Raw genomic sequence first — 5,658 nt, 5'->3', positions numbered from 1 at the left:
AGGACAATTCACACTCTGCTCCTTCACCATGTACCCCTAAGAGCTCCTAATTCTGATCTTTTGTGGATAAGAGTGGCGAGAAGCAGGTAAACCTCCTATATGCAAACTGAGCACATCTAGGCTAGAGAGATGTGCTAATAAGATGGAATGGACACTAGTACAAATTACGTCACAGAGCAGGTCTCTGGAAACTAAATGAGAGTACGATTTAGTACTCGCAATAAATAAATCTAATTAAACTAGATCACTAAATGGTATGAAACAGCATGATATAAAACAAAAAAGGAAACCACAGAGATAATTCATGGCCTTTCTTATTCTAACGATGCCTGTATCAAAGATATCCTCAATGAATTGTAGTGAACAAATTTATCTGAAAATCCAACAATTCACACACATTATTACTGATTTTTGAGTCAAGATTTCTAAATTTCCTTAGCCAAATCTTCTAGTTGAATCTAATTGCAAAATGGCAACATGTTTACTGTGGTTATTCTAGTCTCCGATAACAATTTCAACACAAATTTACAGGGATAAGGATCTTTTGGATGCAGGATAACTCTTAACTGGAGAGGTGTTTTCTGAGAGTGAGAATTTCCCTCTAGCCCTGCACCTGTGCTGCCACAACGTTAGCCTCATCCTGTCTGGGATGGCAAATCCCTGCCTTGGGCCCTACAGCAGGAGCAGGCATCACCAAGAGCTGCGGGGCTTGGGTACACCTCCCTCCAATGTGCCACTCAGTGTGGGCTCCCTCAGTGCACAGGAAGACATTGCGGAGTCCACGAGCTCTGAAGTGTAGATGACTAGTTGGATGGATTTTCTTGTCTTCTGAAAATTCAGTGAGTAGCGACATTCTGTGGCATTTTGCTGGCTGTAAGATTCTTGATGAATAAGGAACATCACCACCTGACTACTGAGCTGCTTGTACCACAATAGTCTTTAACTGAGTTCACTGGGGTTATATGTGCATTCCAGGATGACAGCCCCCTTCTCCGGCACTAACTTTGCTGCTTGAGCTTCAGTTCCCATCTGGGCAATACTAGATCCTGAAGGAAAAAGCATGGGATCAGGGGTTTCAGAATAGGTGAGGTGGCACAAAACACTTCTACTTTACACATGTCCTTCTCAAGGTACCCACAAGATGCTGCCCATCTCTCTTGATTTGAAGTCATACAGGTGGCACATTCCCACAGGGACCATCCTGACCAAGCCACATGGAAGCTATGACCACCTTGAGAAGCCTGGACGCACCATGTTTGAGTTCTCCCTCCCACTAGATGAAAAATGTCTTCTTCTTCTGCAATTTCAGGGCTCAACAGTATGAGGTGAGACTGCCAAGGTGGGGTGGGGGGGATTGTCTGGTACATCCTGCTTTGGTCCCAGAACAGGAAACAGGACTTTCCTGGTATAGCAAGTTGTGTGGGTCCTGTCACACTTTTTGTACCAGCTGATAGTCTCATTACCCAAAACTCTTTTGCACTAAGCAACTTTAATAAAAACATTAAATCTGAAAATAAACTTGAGTAAGATTCATATTGAAACGAAGACTTAGGATAGATGGTTTAACTGTGATGTGTTCATTCAATACATTTGAGATAAGAGTGGGCGGGTGGCACTTACTGAACATATGATGGACAGGGCTCCCTTTGGGAGCTCATACACTAAAATTAGAATGATACAGAGGATATTAGCATGGCCCATGTGTAAGAAGGACATGAAAATTCCTGAAGCAGTACATAATCATTTAATACTACATGTAGTGAATTATAGAAACCACATAACATGTAACATCATGAAAACAAGATATAAGAATCTTGTATGCTCACACTATGTGATTTCACCCAAGGCAGAAATAAGTCACTTATGCCAAGAAGGCAAAGTGTTCAGACTATTCATTGCAGCTCTTTCAAGCTACCTCTGGCGAATGCTCGTGTTCCTCCTCACTGTCAGGGTCGGGTCACATGCCTCTCTGGGGCCGGACAGCAGAAAAATCTAATCACTCTTTGCTAAAGACCTCAGGCTGCAGCGCTCAGACAATAGATCCTGTCTCTGAGTTCTCCTCCTCCTCCTCCTCACTGGTTAATTTCCACAGCTCAGCGATTTAGAATGGCCAGAAGAGACACCAGAGCTGGTCATTAGGTTACCAAACTCTTAAATTTATATCATTCCATTTCGTCAGCTGAATCACAGTAACCTTCCATGCTTTGTATGCACAGGTCTGAGCCCTGGAGGTTACCACTCAGTCTACTTAGATTCCTTCCCTTAACCTCAAGACACACACACACACACACACACACACACACACATTCCCACCAATGTGGGCCATGAAATCTTCCTTAATTCACAAAAAAATATGTGGTGCCTCTTTTCCTTGACCCTTTCTGGAGGGCACAGCAACACTGAGTGCTTCCACACTAGGCCTGGTTTTCTTCTTTAGTATCTTTGTTCGCTCCTAAGCATAAACAGCTCATTTTCTAAAATTGGTTGACTTTACAGTCTGCTGTGAACTTCTTTCATGTTTCGCTTTGTGTTTGTGAATTTCTGCCCTCTGGGATATCTTTACTAAAATTCTTAAAGAGTATTAGAGGGATGTGAGAGGCTCAGTCATTTAAGATTTTGCATTCAGCTCAGGTCATGATCTCAGGGTCCTGGAATTGAGCTTCAATTTAAGGCTCCCTGCTCAGTGAGGAGCCTGTGTTTCCCTTTCCATCTACCTATTGTAGACGCTGTGCCTAGGCACTCTGTCTCTCAAATGAACAAATAAAATATTTTCCAAAAATGAGTATTTTGGAAATCAAGAGATAAACAAGTATTATTATCTACCATGGAGGTTTTTTAGACCTTTTTTTTTTAAGTAATCTGCACCTAACATGGGCTGAAGCATAAAACCTGAGATCCAGAGTTGCAGCTTTATCTACAGAGCCAGGCAGGCATTTCTAGTTTAATATGTTTATCCAAATGTCTGAGAAATTTGAAATTTTTAAACTACATTTTCACATGCTTTCACATTTATACAAATTTGGAAAGAAAATTTATATTTTAAAGCAACTAAATAAAGGCCCAGGGCCTCACTCTCCTTGCTTAGGTACATGTGTTCCTCCTCCTTTCTTCCCTTCCCTTCTTTCTCCACTAATCCTGGTTGGAAGCTGAAGTTCTCCCATCACCTCTCCCATCAAACTCCATCAGGAAGACACTGGGCAGATGCCACCTTCTGAGGCACACTGTGTCTCTGTAAAAGTGTCATAAGGCACAGTAATACCCACCAGGCCTGTCTGACCCACTTGTGCGGCTGGACTCTCACAGCAAGAATCAGGTAGGTGCCACCTCATTGTTACATGGATTTATCTTGAAATTGCTTACACCCTGGATGAGGAACTCTTGGCATCAAACTATTTTAAATGTCACTAAAGAACGGTTGATGTTGTGCAATGTCACTTCTGGTTCCTAAGCTCCAGCCATTTGTCTGACTTTGTATCAACCAGACACCGAAGACAACCACAGACTGCGCGAGAACCACAGTGGATCAGTCAGAGAGACTCAGCATCCAGGCCCTGCTCTGCTCAGAGTTTGCACCCAGCTCCCCCTGCAGTCCCTATCACTGTGTCACTCAAGGCACAGTAGTACACAGCTGAGTCTGACAGTTGCATCGAGCCTTTCTTCAAGTGGAAGGATCTGGATGTTTTGTCCAAGGTGGCTTCAAAACCTTTGTTGCTCCCCTTTTCCTTGTCTGTCACGGCTTTCAGGAGGAGCTTTGGACCTTCTCCCAGATACTGGACATACCAGAATAGAGTGAGGGTCCATGATGTTGAGAAAGTACAGTTCATAGTCAGGAAGGCCTCTTCTGAGAGGGTCACTTGGCCTTCTGTCTGGTTCACTGAGTCTCCATGGGTTTGCCCTGGGCGAAAAAGAAAAGAGATCGGTGTCACCTTGGGCATGAAGCTCTTAGAGAAAATAATAGTTAAATTCAGTTTTGCTGCCATAGTGGAAAAAAATAAATTGAAATTTTAAGTGACATTTTACTTACCAAGCATGAAGAATAGGGCAATCACAAAGCCTGGAGGACACTTCATCTCTGGAATGTCACCTAAATAATGTTCATCACTCTTCAACGTGAAGAAACGTGGTGTGAGGGAAATGATCAGGGAAGCCCTCATTTCACACAGGGTAGTGTTTGTGGTAGGAAGCTGCACCCCCTGGTGGACAGGGACTGAATGAAATATGTTGGTCAGAGTCCTCCCAAACTCAGCAACCTTGTTTCATCCCTGACTTCTGAGGCACATGTCGGGCTTCAGGTGGCACTTTGAACTCTGAAAAACAACATCTAACCTCTCAAGTCTATTTTGTTCTTCAGACACCACCTGGTATGGAAGTTCCATAACACGTCATCCCGGGGGATTTGGTAGCTGACAGGGTAACCAAGTACTAAAGCATTTTACAACAGTACTTTATAATATTCTCATATACCCATGTTGGCCAGCCTATAATCCACTGTCTGTCAGAAAAGTGGTCAGGGTTGATTACAGAAAAAGTAATAAGAAGAAAAGAAATTGCTGATTGATTCTGTGTATTTTGGCACCATACTCCTAAATTAAGAATAGTGACCTTCATTTTTTAACTACTCACTAATTGTTTGTTAAGTTACACAAAGTAATGAACAAATGGCCTTTACTTGAAATACAGTATTTAAGTGGTTCTAAAATAATACCAATAATAATAATATATCTTTTTAATAAGCTTTTCTGAAGAAAATATTCTATATTCAAATGTTTTTGGATATTCCTAAATTTCAGTATCATTTAAAAGTGAAAAGTAGGAATTCTAGATAAAGAAACATCATCCATGGATGATTTTTTTAATCTGTTGCCAAATATTAATCAAATAATTTTCCCTACAATGGAAGAAATCAGGATTACTAGGAAAAAGTTGGAGACTTACAGAACTTTCATAAAGTCCTGTTAACATTTATTCCTGGACACATTCAGAAGCTTAGCGCAGCTGTTTCCTGGAGGTGACTCCCCACACATTCAGGTCAAGAACTTTATGAGTTCAGAGCCAACATAGTGTAACGGTTTCCCAGATGCAGAGAGGAGTATGAAATTTAGGCTTGGATCCTGTTTTAGGTCATGTATCTCTTTGCTTTCCCTCCACCTTCCAAATATTGTCAGAAACCTGCCTCAAATCTATGCTAGAAGGAATTTTGGACAAGCACCTACAAACTTCTATTCAGATATGCAAGGACAATGTGAAATAGGTTGGAATCATGCTCGTTGAAAATAAACAATATAATACATAGATGCAGGAAGACGTGTATAACTTTTAAAAAATGTAGTTTCAGGGCAATCAAAGCCTGTGGGAGCAATATTTTGCATTTGTGTCACATGAGAAGACTTGTACAAGATTGAGAGAAGACGCTGCATGCTAAATGTGGCTATTTAATGGCTTTATTAATTTAATTTACATAACAAAAAACTGCACCAAATTGAACAATACTATAAGATGTGATGTTTGTATCCACTTGTGAAGCCATCACCGCATCCAGATAATGAACATGTATATGTATCACCGCAAATTTTTCTTCTTAATCTCTTTGTCATCCTTCTCTCAACCATCAATACACCCCTTTCCAGGGAACCTTTTTGTTATGAATTAGTTTGCATG

At 41.2% G+C, this 5,658-nt stretch overlaps 1 non-coding gene across 1 annotated transcript; it reads left to right on the top strand.

Annotated features, from left to right (window-relative positions):
• Positions 1-1,637: 1,637 nt before the first annotated feature.
• LOC129511453 (U6 spliceosomal RNA) lies at positions 1,638-1,744 on the top strand. The gene has a single exon (XR_008664829.1). It is a non-coding gene; the product is annotated as a U6 spliceosomal RNA (small nuclear RNA).
• The last annotated feature ends 3,914 nt before the right edge of the window (positions 1,745-5,658 follow it).

The sequence above is a fragment of the Nyctereutes procyonoides genome, unplaced genomic scaffold, assembly GCF_905146905.1.
Source record: "Nyctereutes procyonoides isolate TBG_1078 unplaced genomic scaffold, NYPRO_anot_genome, whole genome shotgun sequence".
Taxonomy (NCBI): Eukaryota; Metazoa; Chordata; class Mammalia; order Carnivora; family Canidae; genus Nyctereutes; species Nyctereutes procyonoides.
This window is presented reverse-complemented; position numbering and strand designations above follow the sequence as displayed.